The sequence below is a fragment of the Megascapheus bottae genome, chromosome 12 (genome assembly GCF_031878675.1).
Source record: "Megascapheus bottae isolate mThoBot1 chromosome 12, mThoBot2.hap1, whole genome shotgun sequence".
Classification (NCBI taxonomy): domain Eukaryota; kingdom Metazoa; phylum Chordata; class Mammalia; order Rodentia; family Geomyidae; genus Megascapheus; species Megascapheus bottae.
Genome location: NC_143520.1, coordinates 33361009 through 33385524, shown reverse-complemented (window position 1 = coordinate 33385524; position 24516 = coordinate 33361009). Strand labels below are relative to the sequence as shown.

The 24516-nt window shown below is 33.1% G+C and overlaps 1 protein-coding gene across 1 annotated transcript in view; it reads right to left on the bottom strand.

Moving 5' to 3' along the window:
- The window catches only part of Qtman (queuosine-tRNA mannosyltransferase), a 285302-nt gene extending 261422 nt beyond the window's left edge, over window positions 1–23880 (bottom strand). Inside the window, 3 exon segments of the mRNA XM_090342867.1 lie at window positions 6518–6575; window positions 22306–22368; window positions 23855–23880. The gene's annotated coding sequence lies outside the window, so the exon portion shown is untranslated.
- Between the last annotated feature and the right edge of the window lie 636 nt (window positions 23881–24516).

Here is a 24516-nt window from a genome sequence, read left to right as displayed (position 1 = left end):
TGTATTGTATAGCATAACACACAATAACAATCATACAATCTTACAACTATTTCTCCTGACATATTCCACATAAGGCTAATAGGAACAAATCTATTTCTTAGTTAGATATGCTGATAAATCCTAATAAAAAAATCATCCAGTATTCTATCATTTGGCTGAAGTTTATTAACTAATAAACATTAGTTTGATTGCACTATTTGCATATTACCCTATCATATATACTTATACAGAAACAAAACCTGAGGAAAAAACATTAAGTATAAAGCAATCCAATACTTTATATCTCTACAATGTTACAGATGTTCTTATTCTTAAAGTTTAACATTTGTTTCCAGTTATAATGACAAAGAACTAAAGATATATACATCAAAATCAGCTTTGGTAGAAAGCCATGGATGCTACACTGTTGGTAAAACAATTTAAAGCAATTTTTAATGTACTTTTGCAATTATGAGCTGCAATTATCTTTTGAATACATGTTTTTTGCAAAGTAACAATTTTATGTCTTTTATCTCAGACAAATATGCTTATTCTTTCTTCATTTGGGATTTAACTTTCTGCTTTAAACTATAATTTAGTCCATGACTTGAATTAATACAAATTCTTAGTTATAATATTCAAATCTCAAATGTATCATCAACAACTACCATTATTATTTTCATATATGCAAAATTTCTACAAATAAATTGATAAATATAAATTCATTTTTATATTTTAATACATTTCATATATAAAGCAAATTGTAACTAAGACTTTTGTAAATAAGACTACTTGTTTCATTTTACTGACAAATAAAATACCAACCCTCTTTAACCTCTTCATTGCTATTAACTTACTGAATAATTTCTTTTTTTAGTTTTTTATTTCAATTAATAGAAAGGTTACATTATATTTGACAGATAGAAGGTACATTCCTTAATAATTTCAAACTATAAAAATAGGAATGAATTAATTTTACTGAATACTTTCAATTTGCTGACACTTTTAAATGATGTAGCATAATTATACATCAATAGAAAATTTTTAACACTAGAAAATACAAGTTGTTACTCAAATTGTTGCCTAGCCCCTTTGCTCTCATTGTATCATTCTCTAAAAGCCAATCACAAAAATATTTTCAAAATGAAAATGTGATCATGAATGGACTAGCTCAAAAACCTGCAATGTCTCCATCAACTGAAGACAAAATCCTAAGGCCTATAAATGGCAGCCAAAGTTGGTTTTCAGGCCCTGTCCTTTATCCTGCCACAGTTGTATTTTCCTTCTCCCATTTTTATTGCTGTGGCTCCATATCACAGGCTGCCTGGTAATTATATAAAGTACTCATACTCACATAGCTGCTTTATTCTTCTCCTCAGCCAGCTTTCTTTTGGTGTCCACTTGAGATTTTGTTAAAACTTTTGCTCATGAGTCATTATTGCTATGAAGCCTTTCCCTGAACTTCTATTCAACACAACTTTCTACTCTGTGCAGTATATATAGTACTCTATATCCACATCCTGTTTCTCTATGGGTCTGTGAAAATCCAGAGGATGAAGACTATATGTCATTATTTTCCTAATAGATATCTCATTATCTGGTATATACAAGATATTAAAAAATTGTCATAGAGCTAAAGACAATCAGGAGGATATAGGAAGTTTATTTCTTCTGTCTTTAAAGTAACATTGCTTTCATGTAATGAAAGTTTTGAGCAAATAAATATTAGGCAGCACTGTACTTCTTATGAATAACCTCCCTTTATTCCTGAAGTCTACTTTACCAAGCAAAAGTATATTTTAGCACATTTTACTATGTTCTTTTCTCAAGTACTAGTTTTTTTTTATTACTAGCACAGAGAAACAAACATATAGGAAATAATAAAGAGATTTTTGTATAAATTGAAATGTTTACTTTAAGTTATTAATAGAGTACTGATAGAGTAAAAGTCAACAAAAATTAGAAAAATGGGAAAACAGGATAAGCAACTAAATTCTAAGCCAACACAAATCTTAAATCCTTACAGAATATCTGTAAGAGCCATGAATTTTGAAATTCACCTGTAGTTTTATATTCTGTTTGATCTGTCAACTTACTTTAATTTTAGAAGTAGAAGTAGGGTAAAATTCAGTTCCCTCACTATCAATCTAGAGATCCCAATTCTCATTTAAGAAGTAGGCTTATATTTACGGGAAAAAAAGGAATTTTTAAATACTTCACCTCAACAATTATGTATTTTATAAATGTATGACAAAATAAATAATGTATTTGCTTTCTTGAGGTGGCATTTCTCTAATGCTTTTCATCTCTTTGAAACAGGCTGCAAAGCAGCTCAGTGGAAGAAAACTGGATTAGTTGATCCAGTTAGAAAATAGAGAAGCAAACAGAGAAGCAAATAGAGAAGTTAGGATATAACACAGAATTATATTTGCACAACAAAAATAGGCTAATATCATTGTTTTAACCAATTGTTCCAAACAATACCAGGGATTGAGTTAAAAGCTTTACATTAGCTAACTGGGCACTCTACCACTTAAATCCCATCTCCTGTGTTACTAATTATTTTGGAAATAAACACTAGTTTTTTTTTTTTCTGTCAGAGCTGATCTTGAACTTCAATACTCTGGATTTCAGCTTTCTAAGTAACAAATATGAGCCACTAGAATGCAGTTTAACTACTTTTCTTTTTCAAAGGAAGAAAGAAAGAACATTGGTACCAAAAAGTAAATAAAATAACAGGACCTATGGTCTTCATATTCAAATCTTGGCCCATCAAACATTACCTAAGACACATGATCTCACCACATAAAATATTTTATGCTTTTTGGAGTATAAAGAACAAATGTAAATGTTTAATAATTATTAACATATAAATGTTATTACATATAAAAATTTACTATTGACACATAAATTTTACATATGCTGGTTTATTTTATAGCATCAGAAGTGGTGCTGTGGCTCAGGGAGTAGAGCGATAGCCTTGAGCTGAGGAGCTCAGGAACAGGTCCCCGGCCCCAAAGTTCAAGTCTCATGACTGACAATAAATAAATAGATTTAAATTAATTAATTAATTAATTAAAAGTATAATGACCACATATATATATATATATATATTTTTTTTTTTTTTTTTTTTTGCCAGTCCTGGGCTTGAGCTCAGGGCCTGAGCACTGTCCTTGGACTTTCTCAGGGCTAGAGCTCTACCACTTGAGCCTCAGCACCACTTCCGGCTTTTTTCTATGTATGTGGTACCGGGGAATCGAACCCAGGTCTTCATGCATGCTAGGCAAGCACTTTAACCGCTAGGCCAAACTCCCGGTCCCACATATATTGTTATAATTATACTTCCCAAGAGTTTTAAAATCTAGAACTTCTGCAATGTACATCACCTAAAATATTCTTGTGAATTTAGTGTGGTAATACTAAATACATACTCATCAGCCCTCTCAAGCCACAATCCTTATCCTTCACTTCAATCTTCCTTCAACCTATCCTTCACTTCAATTCTTACCTTCACTTCACCTTGTCTGGCTCACCTCAACCTTCTATAAGAGAATAAAATATCTTATGAACTACTAGGGGGTAGGAGAAAATGTATCCAAATTCTTATACTAAAAAAGAGCACCAGTGGCTCACGCCTGTAATCCTCATTACCAAGGAGGCTGAGGTCTAAGGATCGAGGTTCAAAGCCAGGCCAGACACTAAAGTACATGAGACTCTTATTAACCACCAGAAAACTCTTATTAACCACCAGACTCTTATTAACCACCAGAAAACTGGAAGTGGCACTGTGGCCCAGTGGTAGAGCACTAGTCTTGAGTTGAAGAGCACAGGGACAGTGCTTAGACTCAGAGTTCAAGTCCCACAACCGATCAAAAAAAGTTAACCTCTTGCTACTACTCATCAGGCTGATATCTGAGGATCTTGGGTCAAAGCAAGCCTGGGCAGAAAAATCTTCCAAATACTATCAATATAAATTAACTAACAAAAATAGCTGGAATTGCGGCTCAAGTTGTGAGTGAATAATGTGAACAAGACAGTGATGCCCTGAATTCAAGCCCAAGGAGGTAGGAAAGGAGGAGGGAGGAAAGAGAAAAGGAGGAAGAGAGAGGAAGGGAGGAAAAGAGGAAAGAAAACAAGGTGAATGGAAGAAAAAGCAGGCTTGAGTAAAGGAGGATTTCAGGTACATAGCTCTGTTCCATTAATTGATGGTTTACTATTGCTACCATCGATGTCCACATCCCCTTGGCAAAACAACACACAGTTGTCATTACATGAAGGATACATTTATTTAATGACCGATGAATGTCACAAAATTCTATGGGAACACTACATTAAACATATCTGTTTTCCTCTATCATACACCCCAGGAGTCAGCGAACAGAACATGTTCTACACATGTGTGTTGAGTCAACAAGCCTAAATTTCATATAGTGGCCTTAACAATTCCTTCCTAATCCATTTAATCTATTCAAAATCACCCACAATTACCTTCTTTCTACTAATATGTATGCTTACAAATAGAACTTTATATACAGATTCTATAACTAAATATAACAGGTGGCATACTCACTGTACTCAAAATGATGCATTTTATCCAAGGAAAATAGTTTGCACAACAACCATATTAAGGAATATAGAAACTATGTTCCATGCCATCAGCAGCTATCTTTCCTATCTTTACTGACTATGAAAATATAAAACCCAAAGACAGCCAAGTCTTATGACTTGTAAGGCGTCAACTGGTTAAATTACTGAACTCACATTTCTTACTAAATACAACATTACATTACTATCTTCTATACATCAGACCCTAGACCAAACTTTGCTTTTAACTCCAGTTTTAAAGGGCAAGTACAAATACATACAACAAATGAGTTTGAGTAAGAGGAAGGACAGATTCTTGACCATACTGGCATTAATCTGTCTCCCTCAATCAACTTTTTAAGAACATGATCCATGTTAACTGAATAAAAAGTTATTGAGAAGTTTCAATCTCCAAGTGAGAGGAACATAACATATTTATTGACAAAATAGCAATATTTCTGTAACACAAAAACATTCTCACCATCCTATTTGAAGTAAAGCAACCAAAGCAAACATGGGTGGCAATCCCTTGATAAGTTTAAATAAATATCACCTAATATAACTTCTGGATTTACTTAATTCTAATGTAAAATGAAAAGAACAGGATCTTACAACTCAATCTGAAATATCAGTAAGGAAAAATCACCCCCCCCACACACACACAATCTTAACACAGAAGGCCAAAGAATACCACCAGGTAAACATGACAGAAGATAAATTTCCAAAGAAGAATCATGGGCTAGAAACATATGCTTGAAAGTTGAATGTTTTCAATATTTATAACAAGTAAAATCAACTGTTAGTAAAAGACTTTGAAGTGGTAATACTGAAGTGTGAGACTAAAAAAACAGTTAGAATTGTTCCTTTCAGACAAAAGTCAACGAAACTACAAATACATACATGAATATATAGTTTTCTGTTACTTTTCTCATCTTCAAATTCAGTCTAAACATAGAAATGTGTAAGAAGTTCCATATTATATTTTCTTCAACTTTCTACTGTAGCAGTTTTTTTTTCTTGATACCATATATTTGTCACAAACTTTCCAACTTGCAAATGGTCTAAAATAGTTGTTGATAGCTTACGATTCCAAAAATAGAAAAACTAGATGATGTCTAGGCATTTTAAATATCTCACAATCCAGTTGAAACCAGAGCTGAGCAAATTTGAAAGTAATAAGTGTGGTAATGAGAGTTTTATCACTGTTTCCTATCACAAGAGGTATATTATAACCTATTCACTATTATAAGAAAAAGAACCAGATTGTTAATAATAGACTAGAATTTCCTATTTATAATTATTTAGGACTTGAGTAAAGGTCTTCATGGTCAATGGTGTATAGTTTCTGAAGAAGAAAACATACTTATCATCTGACACATTTTCAATGACTAAATGATAAGTAGCAATATCTCAAAGTATCCTGATTGGAACTAGCACCATGACGTTTATCTATTTCAAGGCCTTGTCTGTCACTATTATCTCTTATCAACAAGTTTTTCAAGGCAACATTCCAATTATATAAATATTTTGTCTAATGAAGCAGAAAACCTACAGCATAGAGTATTCTTTGCAAACAACTCAAAGTCATATTTTGCATGCTCATCTCTTCAGAATGTAATTTCACACTTTGAAAACTATGGTTAAAACAAGGCTGCTTAGGCTTTATGACTATATTTTTTCTTTTAATCTTTATTGAGAACTTGATGAGTAGGGGTGCTACAGTTATGTAAGAAAAGTAATGATTACACTTGTTTTTAAACAATTTCACCTCACCTTTCCTTTTCACCTACTGTGGCTCTATTGCATTGAAATCTTCTCATCTTATTCCAATTGCTAAATGTTCTAAGACCACTTTCCCTACCTACTTTCTCAACTATTTTTATAAGAATTAAATTTAAATTGTCAAATAAACTATTTTACATTTTCAGTTTATAAGTTCGAGACTACATATTACCTCTCTCTGAATTCTTGTATGTTACAAAGGAGCAAAAGTTGTTGGAAATTTCACCCATCTGCAAAACAGATGAAATAGTCTGTGAATCTAAATGTACAGATTGACCACTACTTAGTCTACTAATACAAAAGTTAGCTCTGCTTTAAAGTACTAAAATGTACAATTACAACTACGCATAATAGAAAAACTTTGAAAAATATGTGTATCTTGTGATTCTGTAATACAACCCCTAAAGACTAAACAAATAACCCACAAACTTTACTGAAGCCCCTGTTCAAATAAAAACACTAATAATAGTAAATAACAATACATATCAAGAGGGCCGGGAGTTTTGTCTAGTGGTAGAGTGCTTGCCTAGCATTCATGAAGACCCGGATTCGATTCCTTGGTACTACATACATAGAAAAAAGCCAGAAATGGTGCTGAGGTTCAAGTGGTAGAGCTCTAGCCTTGAGAAAGTCCCAGCACAGTGCTCAGGCCCTGAGCTCAAGCCCAGGACTGGCAAAAAAAAAAAAAAAAATACATATCAAGGGCCAGGAGTGCTTGCCTAGCATACATGAAAACCCGGGTTCAATTCCTCATTACAACATACATAGAAAAAGTTGGAAGTGGTGTTGTGATTCAAGAGAGAGAGAGAGAATAGTTATATAGATAGATAGATAGATAGATAGATAGATAGATAGATAGATAGATAGATATCAAACTAAATACTGGTGGCTCACACCTAAAAGCCTTGCTACTTAGGAAACTAAAATCCAATGATGGCAAAGCCAAGCCAAGTCTATGAGAATCTTATCTGCAATTAATTGGGGGGGGGGACCCTAAAGGTATAGGTATAGCTCAAATGTTGGAGTACCAGCCTTGAGCAAAACAGCTAAGAGAGAAGGCCCAAGTCTTCAGTTCAAGCCCCAGCCCCAGCATGCAAACCACACACACACACACACACACACACACACACACACACACGTGCACGCACACGCATGTGCGCGCGCAAGGTTATTTCATTATTAAAGGTATAGCAGTCAAAAATCATAATAAGCTGGGTGCCAGTGGCTCAGACACCTGTAAGAAGGCTGAAACTTGAGGATGGCAGTTCAAACGCAGCCAGGGCACAAAAAGTCTGGGAGACTTTTATCTCCAATTAAGCTTCCAAAAAACCCAAAGTGGCGCTGTGGCTGAAGTGGCAGAGTGCTAGCTTTGAGCTGAAGAGCTCATGGACAGCACCTAAGCCTAGAATTCAAGCCCCATGACCAACCAAAAAAAAAAAAAAAAAAAAAAAAAAAAAAAAAAAAAAAAAACAGTCATAATAAGATCTACTTACTGGCGTGAAACACTAAACTACTATCAACATGAAGTCTATGAAAATATAAAATGAAATAAAAGTGTAAGCAAACTTACACACAGGAATACATAAACAATCATGGTGGAATTACAAGTGTTGTCATTGTGCTTTATTTTATTCTTCATGTTGTCTTCATTGAATATGTTTCTTTATTCAATATTTTTTTCTTCAATTACAAGAAACTATAAATTTTTTGTTAATCTTAAGGAAAGAAGCCAAGCTGTTTGAATTAACAACTACTTCCCAATTACAGAAGACTCACTCCCTTACAGCAGCCTGCAAGTAATTTTCAATTTACGTTACTATTGCTCTAAAGAAACATTAAAAATCTAATCAACAAGGATTAAAACTAATGGTGAAGTCATGCACCCACTACCTGAGGAATGTTAGTATAGCCCCTCTATACATTACCTGACAATAAAATACAATTAAAACCAAACAAAAAACTAATGGTGATTTAGCAAGTCACAGCACTATAATGCTTTCATAAATAATTTTTATCTAATGAATAAAATTCTCAATTAATTTTATTAAATAAGTATAAACAGATCAAGACCTTTATATGTCACTAAGTTACAAGTAGTTTGACAGAGTATGTTACCAAATAAATGCTATTTTTTTTTTCGCTCATGGGACTTGAACTCTGGGCATGGGCACTGTCCCTGAGCTCTTCACCTCAAAGCTACCACCCTACCCCTTGAGTCACAAAACCAATTCCTGTTTTCTGGTGATTAAATGGAGGTAAGAGTCTTAGGGACTTTTAGTGCCCCAGCTAGCTTTGAACTGCAATCCTCAGATCTCAGCCTCCTGAGTAGCTAGGATTACAGGTGTGAGCCACCATGCCCAGCAAATAAATGTTTTTTTGTTTTGTTTTGTTTTGTTTTGTTTTTGCCAGTCCTGGGCTTGGGCTCAGGGCCTGAGCACTGTCCTCGGACTTTCTCAAGGCTAGCACTCTACCACTTGAGCCTCAGCACCACTTCCGGCTTTTTTCTATGTATGTGGTACCAAGGAATCGAACCTGAGTCTTCGTGCATGCTAGGCAAGCACTCTACTACTAGGCCAAACTCACAGTCCCATAAATGCTATTTTTATGTACATGTAGTTTTGAACAGCAAAATAGGACAAATTCAAAACTTTTAAAGTTCAGGTAAAATGTTATGTTTCAATTATGCTTTAAATGGATCTTGAAATGAGGGAAAATAATAATTAGAATGAATAAAAATTGAAACAATTCCTAGTTTCATACTTAATTTCTGAAGTTTCTTAGATTAAGGAAGCAGAAAAATGTTATTTTATAATCAGCCAGATGTGTTACACATGTTAACAAATGAAGCAAAGTGGCTAAATATTTATCTGATTAATAGAGACAGTCTTGCAATCTTAATAGAGTGCCTCATCATATAACTACTCAAATTTTTCCAATATTTATATATCTGTAATGTGTAGATAATATAACATTAACCAATAGCCATTTAAACCTAACAGAGGCACATGCTTAAATTAAACCTGGAAATTTTTGCACATTTTATACTATAAACAAAAAGTTCCCTTTAGAGTAATAAGATACAACTGTTTTTTCTGGAATTGTTTTCCATTGTAACCATTTTATCATAACTTAAAACCATTTATTATAAAATACATATTTTCTAGAAAGAAAATAACCTCCTATTAAAAAGTACTAAAAAAGAAATAACTGCCAGGAAACAAAAATACTAATAAAAATATGATATATTTATAGAATGAAACTACTTTGATATATTTGAAAAGGCACTAATAATAACCATCTCCCAATATATAACTTTCTATATTTGAAAATAAGCATTAACTTGACTGGAAAAAAATTCCTAATCTTAGAAAAGTGAAATGTGCCATTTTTTATTTTAACTTTATTGCCATTTTGGTGAATCTCTGTCCCAGAACAGATTTCCTTTAATTAGTATTCTGACCTTGTAGAAAACTGATAAAGTTTATGGTGAGAAAAAAAATGAGTTTTTATGAGTTTCCCAAAGAAAATTCTTTTGACACTAAAAGCCACATGATAATATCGATTTGATAACCAACATTTTAATGCCAAAGTACAAACAGGATTTCTAGAAAAATATCCATGTGGATTTGCTCAATGAAACAATATAAGGAAAATAAAACTTATTTGAACTCAGGACAATCTAGAACCCCACTGCAAACTCTAAATATACATTAAAAAATATTTTCTTGGAAGTAGTGCTGTAGTGTAAGTGGCAGAGCGCTAGCCTTGAGCTGAAAAGCTCAGAGACCGCACCCAGACAAAGTGCAAGTCCCATGACGAACATATATGTGTTTGTGTGTTTACATATGTATTATATTATACTTTACATGTATACATGCATATATATACATGTATACACATGCATATACAAATATATGTATATACATATATGTGTGTGTGTCCTTATTCAGATCATTTTGAAATCATTCAGTATCACAAAATTAACCATTTATATTGGGCTTCACTGACCATTCTGCTGCCATATTTGTCAAAAGTCAATTCACACAAAACTGCTTTACCTTCTTCAGTTTTATTTCATACTTTTCTTCCAACCAAGAAGCAATTGCATAGTGAATGGAAACAAAGATTATTTTCTAGTAAAGCCATTTTCAAGAGTCAATTACAATATTCAAAATATGCTGTTCTCACAACTGATAAGTTGCTTACAGAAATAACAATCCTTAATGCACTATGTTATCTCTCATCTCTTTTGCTGTCCCTTGGTTATCTTATATTGTTACAGAATCTCACTTTGTTATCTGATATATTGGATATATTTGTATTTGGTTATTTGAAATTGGATAGGGAAAGAGGGAAAACAAGATGAGGGGTGGGCATAGGGGGGAGGGAAATGGGGACCAAGACATGAGAAAGGGTATCAATGTATGTGAATTAATGTACTTTCTATCTGGTGAATATAATGTAACCCTTCTCTTAATTACCATAAAAAATATATAAAAAAATAATCTTCCATTTCATTGCCTTAAAAATTAAGCTAGCATGGATAATAAAAGTGCTTTCTGACTGGATATATTTAGCATTCAAATCTTTTTTAAAGGAAATACTATCCTATAATTAGATTTCTTGGGTGCAATCTGTAGAAAATAGAATTTTTATTTTCTGAGAGTAATATTAATTATTTAAAATCATAAAATTTATAACTACAACATCAGAGTTTTCATAAACGTAAAAACAATACTCAACATATTTTCTTATTTTGTCACTTTTATCTTTAACAAATTAAGTACCTTCTATATGTTTATCCCTAATTATTGCATGTGTTCAGGCAATGATCCTCATATACAGAAATCTCATATTCACTGAAGTAAAGTAGAAGTCATCATATAAAAATAAAGAGAAAACATTGAGCAAACATTAAGAGATGAGAAGTAATGAAATTCATACTAAAGGCACCTTTGATTCAATGAAACAATGGGTTGTTCTTTGAAAGGATAAACAAGAATGGTAAACCTTAAGCCAAACTAACTAGAAGAAATAGAAGACCCAAACTAATACATTTGGGAACGAAATACAACAAATATAAATGAAATTCAGCTCATCATTAAAGAATATTAAAAACTTTCAATAAACTGGAAAATCCAGAAGAAATAGATAAAATTCTAGACACACATGACCTACCAATATTCAACTCACAACAATATATAAAATTCTTGAACACTCATAATAAATAATGAAACAGAGGCAGAACAAGAGAATCTCCAAAAAAAAGTTGAGCAGTGGCCTATGCTAGCAATGCTACATATCAGAAAACTGAGAGACCTAGAGTATTATAGTTCAACATTAGCTTGGGCAAAAACCTCTGCAAGACTTCATCTCCACTTAAACAGCCAAATAAACTAGAGGTATAGATCAAGAGGTAAGAGTGTCACCCAACAGCAAAAACATTGAGCAATGACTGCATAAAAGACAATGAGAATAAGAGAAGGAGTACATAGCTTCACTGCTGAATTATACCAGACCTTTAAAAAGAACAACATTTCTTACATTATTCCATTAAAAAAAGGAAGGAAAGAGATACTACCAAACTCATTCTACAAAGCTAATATTACCCAGATACCTAAATCAGATAAGATCACAACATAAAGACAAAACTACAGAGCAAATTCCTGGATGAATGCAGATTTTAAATTTTTCAGTAAGAATCTTAGGAACTGAATTTAACAATATACTACAAAAATTACATACCATAATCAAATTTTTTTCGATCTAATTACAGAAATTACCTCAGTCTCTCCTGTACTACAGATGTACATATGCATGCATGCTCCCTAACCAGATTGCAATTCTTTTAAAACATGTTTGTGTCTTTATGAAACCCATAATACCTCACTCGATTAATGTATTTTGATTTGTTATAATCATAATTATATAATCAGCATCCAGTGATTTGTTCAGACATTACTATGGAATTTAGCTATTCAAATAATTCCCAAATTATTTCAGATATCATTGAATAAGAAGATAAACAACAAACCACAAAATATAAAATACTTAAAATATGAGACCTTATTGGGAAGCATAAAATTAAAGATGAATGAAGAAATGCAAAGAATAAAGCTATTTACATGAGGAAGATTTACTAGGAATAAAAAAATGATTTTTATTAAAATATTTATTATGAGTCAGATACTAAATACTGCACTAACTATTGAGAATAGGAAGGAAAAATAGTGATAGGGCTGAAATTCCTAAACAATATTCTTAAATGCAAACTGTCAGCCTATAAATTATTACTTCTAAATATATGACCAAAATATCAGTTAAAGAGCCAAAAGCAACTATTAAGACCCAATTCCATACTAAAATCTAGGAAACTATATTGTGATAGTACAGCAACTTTCTACTAGGGCTGTTTTTGAATGTTAAAAGGCTTCCTTTATTCTCAGTAACTATAAACTGTTCAGATAGAAAATTTGAGTTCCAGACACTTGGATACATTCCCTGCTCTGAGATAAGTTCTATCCATGCACAGGTTGTTTTAGTAATTAAGGTACCAACAACTCTGCCATCATGAATGAAAAGGGAGGAATTTATTAAAGCAGTGTTATATAAAGAATGCTGTATGGATATAGTGGAGAGTTGTTCACATTGTCCTCTAATGTCAAAATTTGAAAAGAAATGAAAATAGAACAATGAGAATTTCAGTGAGACACTGGAAGAGTGATGAGGCATTGATTCACATTATCAAATCATACAATTCAATCTGTAAATTTGTAAGAAAGATGTTACATTGCCTATTTTCTTCTACAACAGGTTAGGGCAAAACAAACAGATGTGAAGATGACTATTCCAGGTTTCTTCTTCTTATTGTTGTTGTTCTTATTGTTATGTTTTAATTTTGTGAGTTTCAACTTGGGGCCTTGTGCTCTTGCTACAGCTTGAACATCTTCACTTCTATCTCTTTACAGGTTAAGTGGATGTACGTCTTTCAAATTTGCCTGCATGGCCTGGCTTTGAAAAGTGACTAATAGATCTCAACCTTGTGAGTCGCTAGGATTACTGGTATGAGCCTCCAGTGCCTGACAAGCTTTCTTTTAGACATGAAAAGTCTTTTTATGCATAGCCATTTGCATGTGTACTGAAACACATGAAGCTGTCACCTTAAGAATTAAAAAAAATAATAATATATTTAAAATGCCATTGAAGATAAAATCTGATTTAATATGCCCTTAGTTTTAAGAGTCTTGTAAGAATCTTATGTTCAGTACCCAGAAAGTTCAAAGGTACATGCAGCTAACCAATAAAGAAATTGAAGAAGTACATCACACACATCAGATGATTGTAATATGCTCATTCAAATTCTAATCCCTATTCTTTTCTTTTGCCTTCCTTCCACCAAAAGGTTGGAAAAGTAAAATGTTATTTTTCTCATTCTAGGGATAGTTGGAGACAACTCCATGTAAGATATGGACAGAAATCTCTATGAGCAGGTATCCCTGCCCCCAAAAATGGGGGAAGAGGGAGCTCTCCATGAAAAAAGGAAAGAAAGAAAGAAAGAAAGAAAGAAAGAAAGAAAGAAAGAAAGAAAGAAAGAAAGAAAGAAAGAAGGGAGGGAGGGAGGGAGGGAGGGAGGGAGGGAGGGAGGGAGGGAGGGAAGGAAAGATTGATTCTGAACTTTCCCTTTGATTGTCTTATTTCTTGAAAGCAAACACTATTTTTAAAGGTAGGAAATAAACCATTGAAATCAGAACAAAAGCTGTGCACTAGTGTACAGCACTTGAGAAAGAATTCTGATTGACATCAGTTACCTTTGAACTAATTACCTTCAGAATTCATCAAGAAATGAGATGAATAAGACCTTCATTCACTTTCTAGTCACCTTACTAAGAATTTCTACTTGGAGTCAAGGGTATTTTTATCATTAGAAGAAAGCAACAAAGAGAAGTTATTTGACTTAGACTAAAATAGACTTTTTCTTTGTTGATTTAAGTATGATTGATCCTCACTAGCTAGAAGAAATAAAAGTAATTTCAAATTTCTATTTCTTTAATTTATGTATAACATTCCACCAGTGCTAGTTGAAAACATAAAAATAATTTTGAATTTGTGTTTTAATAACTTATTTTTAATGTCCCACTTACTATTGCCATTACTATGTTATTATAATACTCTAGATATGCCCTATCTCCTTAAGGTAATAATCATTCTCTATGTATATTCTCAGACAAAATTTAAATACATAATGTTCTAGAAATAATTTCTATTGTACAGTGCTGAAAAGATCCATTAATTTCAATCTCCAGCAAATCCATATACCACAATACTATTTCTGCTCTTTTTGTTCAAATATATTTCACTGTGGCCATTCAAAGGAAAATTACACATTCCAATAACATTTGAGTTCCTCTCAGTTACCCTTTCAGTGGTTCAGGGTAATGATAGAGTAAAGAATCAAGCTCTTCACAGGCTCCCTTTCCCCCTGCTCCCCATTTGGTAGAATTTCAACTTCCAATCTCCTGTGCCAAAAAGCAGTGGGTAATGTCTAATGTTCTTCTCCACCAGTTTACTTTTGGGAGAAGGAAAGGGAGAGGTCTGGGAAAAATATTCATTCCAGTTTAGAAAGAATAAGCATATGGGATAATCAATCTCCTACCCTATTTTCCTAAAATAGTATTATAGAACTATAGTAAGTTATAAAGAGGGAAAGAAAGAATGTTTGAACTATAGTTGAGTATAGGTAATGGTTTAAAAGGTTAAAATTACAGGAAATTATCTGGCCTTAAGTTAGATCAGAAAAACAAAAACCTTAATATGCATAAAATCTGTAGCTTACACATTCCTTAGCACTGTTCACAGACCCAGGCTTTCACTATAAAATAGGTTAAGAACTACATTCCTTTTTCCTGACTCTGCACGAATGGAATAAATAAAGATAATAAGTATAGTCAGATAACATAAATGCTATCGTTTTAAACCAGTATTTAAAGACAATCTACAACAATCCATATGATCTCACAAGAATATTCAGAGAATGACAAGTTTCCCTTGTTTATCACCTCATTTCACTTCAATTTCATTTAAAGTTATCTGTTTTAAAACAAATAGATCTGGACTTCTTACATGATACAAAGTCCTTTCTCACAGGCTCACTTTTATTCGGTTATCTTTTTAGGTGCACTAAAGATTGAGTTTACAATAAACTGAACAGACAGCGTACAAAAGGCTTTTAGAACTATACCATATGGTCCAAGGAAGGGAACAATCTGGACCATCCCCATTCAATCTGCAAGTTTGTCCACCTCTATAACACATTATACCACTGTAATAAAATATTAACATGGAAACGTAAAAGTGAAAATAGTCTATCTTTAGTGTTACTAGACAAGCACACTTTCAAAATTTTACTGATCAAATTAATAATGTATATTCTGAAATCGTCAGATAAACAGCAGGCATGCAAACCTAGGATACTAGGATACTATTCAAAGAAACAATATTTAGACACGGATCTTGTGGGTATTCAACTTATGCTTCAGAAATTTAGAAGAGGAAAAAAACACTTTTACAGGGGCATACTGGCAGTGGCTGATGTAACAGATGACACATTCTTGGAAATCAAATAAAAGCAATAGGGAAATACCCATTGTTTCTGGTGAAGGCCTAATCACATGGACACAGCTGGAACCAATGTAGATCATTCATTAATAAAATTGTATTGTAGTCACTACTTTTTGATGCATTTCAATTACTGCTATAGCCAAATCCCTGAACTTCTTTGTTTAGTGTTAGTAAGATAGTTTTATTTGGAAATGTGAGAAGATTTAGGACAGAGGGGGAAAAAAAAGAGAAAAAGAAAAGAAAAAAAAACTGACTTCTCATACTAAAAGTGAGACTAGCTCAAAAAGCTAAATGTCACTTTACCTTGCATACACTATCAGCAGCTTAAAATATGCAGTGTAAACCTGAAAAAGGGGAACTCATATGGTACCATAGATAATAAGTGAGCAGTGTGAGATGCCACATAAAACATATGAAATACTTGTGAAGAGATTTTACAGAATGATAACATAACATGCTAGGGGTGGGAAAAATTAGAATCTATCAAAAATTAGAGAGTTTAAAAGAATCCTCTCATGAAATGTCCTCTACTGAATTTTAATCTTGCACACTAGGCCTAAGGGAAGATCACATATTTTTAACTAAAAAATATAAGCTTACAATCATTACTTGTGATTAAGTTACTTACTTGATATCAATTAAGACATTAAAATAATTAACCAAAAGTTATGCTTGCAGACTATATTGATGTTTAAATGAATAAAATAGTAGTTATTATAATAAACCTGGTATTTAATATAATAAAATCCTACATAAAATTATCCAGATTTCCTCTATCCAGATTTTTTGTTATCAGACAAATTTATTTTTCTCTAGTTCTATAAATACAATGATGAAGTTACTGTTTCATAATTTTTAAAGAAATAAAGATAAATTAAGAAATAAAGTAATAAAGATAAAATAACTTTACCTACATTTGGAACGTAGAATTTATTACCTACAAAATGGAAAACTCAACAGCATTAACCAAGAAAAAGTTGCTTAGCCACTGTCATCCCTTTTTTGTTTGTGTTTTTGTCAGTCATGGGACTTGAACTCTGGGCCTAGTGCTGTCTCTGAGCTCCTCATCTCAAAGCTACCACCCTACCCCTTGAGTCACAGTACCACTTCCGGTTTTCTGGTGGTTAACTGGAGATAAGGGTCTCATGGACTTTAGTGCCTAGGCTGGCTTTTACCAGTGATACTCAGATCTCAGCCTCCTGAGTGGCTAGGATTACAGAGCCACTGCACCCAGCTTGCCATTGTAATTCTCAATCATTATATATATTTTTTCTATGTTCAGAGGTACCTAGAATAAACAATTAAGAAGATGATGAATGCCACATATCCTGTCACTCTTGTTATATTCTCATCACAGAAAAAAGGAATTAATTGCAAAGAAAAGTTGTATCATAGCAGAAAATAAAAAGTTAAAAAACATTTACTATAAATTTCTCTCAGTATGTGTAAAGATGAAGAATGAAATTACTGTTCATGGTATATATATATATATATATATATATATATATTTTTTTTTTTTTTTTTTTTTTTTGCCAGTCCTGGGCTTGGGCTCAGGGCCTGAGCACTGTCCTCGGACTTTCTCAAGGCTAGCACTCTACCACTTGAGCCTCAGCACCACTTCCGGCTTTTTTCTATGTATGTGGTACCGAGGAATCGAACCCAGGTCTTCGTGCATGCTAGGCAAGCACTCTACCACTAGGCCAAACTCCTGGCCTTAATCACAAGTCTTAAAGGCAGGAGACATGAGAACTAGGAAGTCAAGACAAGGCAGACATAAGCCTATAAACTCCATCCCACCCCCACCCCCCAAAAAAAAGAGTTTCAATAACTTCTGTTATCACTCAGAAGTTTAAAATGCTAAAAATTCAATCAATACAATAGGAAGTTCTCCCAAATTCTTTTTAATACTTCTGCAGAAAAAAAAAAAGGCACTTTAATATAAGTTTTAAGAAACAGCATTGGGGAAAATAAGCAACTGTAGCATATATTGCATGTACGTGATACATAAAAAGGCAATATTTGCATTTGTTTGTTTTGCTTTAATTAATGAGCCAACATGTTTACGAACTTGTCTTCAATGAGGGAAAATAACAGGTGACTTTATTTAGTGAACATTTCTAATATATCTCTGCTTTCTAAATCCATTTAATAAATTTCAAGTGTTTCCCAAATTAAAAATAAATCTCAAGACAAAAAAAAGTTACAGTACCCTATTTTATTATCTTCATGTATCCATAATATATTTCTCAAAATATATGGCACATAAAAATATTTCAAAATAATAATTTTATATGAACCATTGTTTATTTTCTTTTCAGTCATGTTTGTTATATTTTTACAAAAGTACATGGGTTTTTCCTTCAAAATAATTTTCTCATTGCCAAGTCATTGACTATTTTTTCAATAAAAATCATTCAAAACAATGTGAATCTCCTTTAAAAATCTGTTCATTTTTTCTTGTCTTGAATACAAAACATTAATTTTTAAAATAGATCTCTTGAAAGAAAATCATTTGTTTTTAGTTAATACAACAAAAAATAAATTTACATTTCGAGGACCATTCTAGCTTTCACAAACCACGTGTTCATAGTAAAATCTGACTTACTGCTCAAATTAGCTTCATTTAAATCTCATGATACCACATTTTCACACTTCTAACAGTAGGTTGCTAACTGTAATTTCGTGAAAATTGGGAAATTTTAAAACGCATTTCTCTTATTTTGACTTCAAGGGAAAAATCCAAATGTATTCCACTTACTTTCAGGGAAATTTGTTTGCTTAATTTAGCTATACTTATAAGATATTCAATTTGTGTATTTGAGTATTCAATCTGTGGAAGATATGAACTGACCTGAGTTTTAGATTAAAACAGAAAACAATGACAGACCCTTTGTTTTTAAGAGATATGCCATTTAAAAAAAAATCCACATAGTACAAGTAACTAGTCCTGAAGTTCCCATCTAAACAAGATTCCAACCAATCAAAAATATGTCGACAGGGCCAATGTATCAATATTCATATAGATCTTTCACAAATTGTGGCCAAAATTGCAACTGTAAAGGAAATCCCAATGAAGCTGGAAAGGGCAAACTCAGCACAAGGTTGGGTTTTTTTGTTTTGTTCTGGGGTTTTTTTGTTTTTGTTTTTTTGTTTTCATAAGAAGCATTGCCATTTATTAAATGTGGAAGTTGTAAAAAGAATAATACTTCATAAAAATGAAACTTTTTTCACAATGGTCCTCTGAATGAAGAAAAAGAAAGACAAGAAGGAAAGAAATGTTATAAGTAGCAAAGATAAAGACTTGCTTGCCTTACTTCAGTGATCCTGTGAGGGTAGACCCTCTGCCTCATGAAAAGCCAGTGCCAGAACCAAGCTATACAAAACATTTTGGCTGCAAGCCTATAACAGTGCCAGGCTGTTTGTTATTTTTGTGCTAGACTCCCTGAATTGAGACAGTGTGGGATTGTCACTTTGATGCACATTAGAGAACAAAGAATAATATAGTAAGAGGCGGGGTGATTTTTTTTCCCCTCCTTTAAAGTCAGGTTAGCATTTTGTTTTCTTTGACAGGTCTTGAAAAGACCCAAGGAACAAGATTTATGCTGAAGAATGTATCAATTGCCTAACAAAATTAACATTGAGTACAATATTGTTGACAGTTTAAGAGCCATTTGAGATTAACATTTTTAAAATTCAGACTTTACAAGGAATCCAAGTCATATAGCTATCCGGTTAAGAGGCCAGAAACCAAGAAATATATGATTCACAATCATGTAATCTTATTTAAAATCTGATCGTAAGAAATAGGCTATAAAATGTGACACCAAAAAAATTTAAAAAAAAAGAATTAACATAAATACTGCAATTTCTAAGACAATACAGAGAGGCAACTTTTTCAGATGCTAATGGGACCTTGATTTCTCCAAAATTAAAAAACCTAAGGAAAAGATTGTAACATCAGAATCTGAATGTTTTTTGTCTTTACAAGGAACGAGATGAAAAAGTAATTTTTAAAAATATGTTGGACGGATTAAACCACAAATCATCTAGAAAGTTGTCACAGACACAAACAGGAAAACCGACTCTCCTATCCTATTCAATTCTGTACTAGAAGCAAAGCTAACATAAATGAGAAAGCCAAGTAGGTCCTGTTTTATCCCTCAACTAAATATACCATTTGAATCTAGTAACAAGAAACACCAATAAGCCATTATCTCCTAGAGTATGACCTTTTCCTCTCTAATGTTCCAGATAAGTAGAGATGGAGGTCCATTTTCTATACACAAAATGAAAAAGACAGAATGAACCATGACAAGCCCAGAGCCCATGCTGGTATACTTTACACTAAGCTCAGCATCACCTACAAGCTTCTCCCTTCCAATAAAGGAAGAAAAAGTTGTACAACTAATATATTGTTGATAAAAAAAAAAATACCAAAAGTCTACTGGCTCCTTCCTCCTGCACATCTCCATTAGATCAGCTGTTAAAAGAAGACCAATGGCTGTTACAGAAATAGCAAAAACTAAAGCACTTTCCTCAGATGTCACACATGGAGGCATGGAGCATTTACCACCTGAGCCTATCTAATTTCCAACAAAATGATCTCCTGCCCAGTTCTGTTCATGGCCACAGAATCTGATAACAAGTCACGATCAGTGTTCGGAAAGGCAGTGGGGGAGTGACTATGAGGAAGAAACTGAGTGAAAACAGTGGCCAAATTTCACACAATATCCCTATTTCTCATGTGATTCAAATTAATGCCTGTACACAATGCTTTTCAAGAATAAAAGCTGTATCAAAGAGCTCAGGTACAATGATTTACTTTGAATAAGTGTAGCATGTAATTAAAGAAAGCATTATTTTGCACCTCACTGTTTTCCTTTTGCATTTTGCTTTCTTTCCATTAGCATTATACTGCTTGATGCTATTACTATGTGAGACATTGATAGTTGTAGGTAAGGTATTTATATATTGCCAAGGTGGTCAAAAGAATGACATCTGGCTGGCTTTAATTCAACATGGAATATAAGCCAAAAGCAAAAAGGTGTAGAAGCCAGGCAATAGGCCTTGTTTTTTTTCTGTTCATTACTACGGTGGATGAAATGAGAGGAAAATCTAGGAAAAGCAGCCAAACAAACTCAATTACAAAGAAAGATTAAAGGAGTTAAATGTGTGTAACTTGGCTGAAAAACAAGAAAAAATATGAGAGCTGTCCACAACTTTCCAAAAGTGTATACATTTTTTTAAAGAGTAGGCAATTTTCATACCTGTGAGACTATTATCTATAATTAACCACTAAAAAACCAGAGTGGCGCTATGGCTAGAGTGGTGGAGTGCTACCTTGAGCACAGAGAAGCTTGGAGACAACACCTAGGCCCTGAGGTCAAGCTCCATAACTGACAGCAACATTAACAATAACAGTAACAATAATAATAATTGCAATAATAATAATTTCTTTCCTCTTTACTCCAATTGTCACCAAGGGTTAAATAACTAGAACAACTTAGAAAATAGCCATGATCCCCAAATTTCACCCTCCAATATCTGAATCATTCTGAACTATACCACCAGATAAATTTCTGAATACATTCAATAATTACCATTTAGAGAACCTCCAATTACTCCTTTTGTTTTCTATATAAAGCCTTTAAACTTAATTTAATTCTGTTTTTTGTTTTGTTTTGCTTTGGTTTTTGTTTTGTTTTGGTTTTGGCTAGTCTTAGGGCTTAGACTCTGGGCCTGTGTACTGTCTCTGAGCCATTTTGTGTGAAGGGCTGGCACTCTACCACTTGAGCCACGGTGCCACCTCCAGCCTTTTCTAAGTAATTTATTAGAAATAAGAGTTTCACAGACGTTCCTGTCCAGGCTGGTTATAAACTGTGATCCTCAGATGTCAGCCTCGTGAGTGGCTGGGATTACAGGTATGAGCCACTAGTGCACAGCTTTTAATTCTGTTTTATGCATAAAAATTAATGGATCATAATTTTTTCCTAATTTTAGTGTTATTTACAGATTTACAGACTATTTCTTTCACACATTGTATATTAAAGATGATTTTACACATGAATATTAAATTTTCTGTAACACTAAAAAAAGATTAGGCAGTTTTCTTCTACTACAGAAATGTGAATATATAAAATAATAATGAAATAAAATAAATAAATTTTATTTCAATGGCAAAGAAATGATCTGGTACAATATAACAAAGGCTGCTTCCTTCTCTTCAGAAATATTATCTTCCTGATCCACTTGAACAACATATGATAGGGAATGTCACATACTGGAAGGAGAGTGAATTGATGGTAATATTTTTAAATTTTTAATGAATTCTTATTTACTTACCTGAATCCAGACAAGATTGATGTTTCTTTACATACATCCAAATCTGTTCTAATATAAAGGTACCTGTAAAATAAAAAATATAGTTAAAATGTAATCTTCAAAATAAATCCACTTTGAATTCTGAATCCTGACTTACACAAGAGCTGACATAGATGATTTAGTCTGTTCTTGAATATATTAAAATGGGAAAATGACCAAAACCAGATATTATCTCAGTGATTCTTCAGTAATTTTAAATAGGAAAGTTTTAGTCTTCCCAAGGATCTCCCAAAATCAATCACTAATAAAAATGATAATTATTATTCAGATTAGAGGCCCTTAACCTTGGTCAATAGATGCCTACCCAACATCTATGTACTGTGATTTAGGTAAACTTTAGGAGTGTAAGTAAATGACCCGTGGGGAGGTCAATAGTTTGTCAGATTTACAAGATCCACAATCTGAAAACTAGGACCTCTACTGGGGATTGTCTAAAAGCTCAGCAGTAAACTGGAATGTATTCCGATTATCAGCCCAAGATTGTGGAGACAACAGCTCCACAATAAACACTTGCTAGTCTGTTGCAAATACCAGAAAGCACTACTTTCTGGGAGATCAATATGTAAGGGAGAGTTTTATATATAAGCGCATTACTTGACTTACAAAGCCCTATGTTCCCTGCAAGCAACACAGAGGCTTGAAGAAAACTAAGATGATACCATATCTGAATACATCCTAAAAAACAATTTTAACAATAATCACTTAATCAAAATAACCTGATCATAAAGAAACTAGGGTGAAGAAGACTAGCACTAATTTTGACACTGTAGAAAAGCCCAGAACTTCCTAAACTGGGACACATTATCAAAAGGAAAAGAGGGGAGGGAGGAAGACATGAAAAGGACAAATCAAACACAGGGTGGAGTGAAATCATCTTCTGAAGTGGATTATTTAAAATAAAGGGCATGTAGAATAGCCTCTCAAAAGAAAATACTCTGTTTAGACATCCATCTCCTGAATATCTAACACCTACTATGCAGTTAATGCAAAGCAATAGTAAAGTCAAATAAAGCCCTGACATGCAGGAATTTAATTTTGAAAGATAAGGGGAGAATGCAAGGAGAAAGCAAGTACATGAGCAAGATCACTTCATTTTATGATGCATGACATGAAAGAAGTAAATAAGATAGTATGACCAAAACATGAGAGAATGATCTACATAAACTGCATAGTATCACAGATTAGATCTTTACTCTAAGTTCTGATCAGTTAATAGTCTGAAACTGGTGAAATCTAGAGAGAACTGAAGAGACACCTAGTCAGACATCATCACTTCAGAGGTGAAAACAGTATAGGTAGTCTAGAAAACAAAGTATCACAGTCACATTGTATACTACAAAAGGTACACATGCTTAAGGTAAGTGATATGTTTATGATCTACACCCAACTCTTAAAAGATAAGCCTGAGAAAGTGGCTGAGCAGCACTGTATTCACAAACAAGGATAAGAAAACAGAGAAAGTTGATTTTTCCCCATACTATAATGATTCGTAGTCTCATACAAAACTTACTGTTTTATCTTGATAGTCTGTAGAATCACTGCCACTATTAAAAAAACAAAAAGATGATTACTATCACCTGGTATCAAGAGCAACAGAAGCTCCTTTAAACTAATACACGTTAAAAATTATAATGCAAAGTCCAATACAAAAGTCAGGAGTTTGGCCTAGCGGTAGAGTGCTTGCCTAGCATGCACGAAAACCTGGGCTCAATTCCTCTCTAACACACATAAAAAAGCCACAAGAGGTGCTGTGGCTCAAGGGATAGAGAAGTAGCATGAAGGAAAGTCCAAGGACAGTGCCCAGGCTTCCAGTTCCCACCCCAGGATTGGAAAGAAAAAAAACAGATAATGTATAAAAATAGAGCTAACATTTCACACATGGTATGTGTCTATAGCATATAATTTAACCATTACATCTCTGAGGTTGATAATTCTGTTATGCTACCATTTAACACTGTAGGAAAATAAAACCAAAAAGTTGTGAAATAACTAATCTGAGACCATATTGGGAATCTCATCCTTCCACTCATTACCTTTGCTTGCCTTAGAAGAAGTAAAATTCAAAGGAACAAACAGCTCCAAATGATTGCTGATAAACAAACTCACTCAATTAAAGCTAAAAAACAAATTCAGGTTACAAAAACGTTTTATTGAGTATGAATACTTTCACAG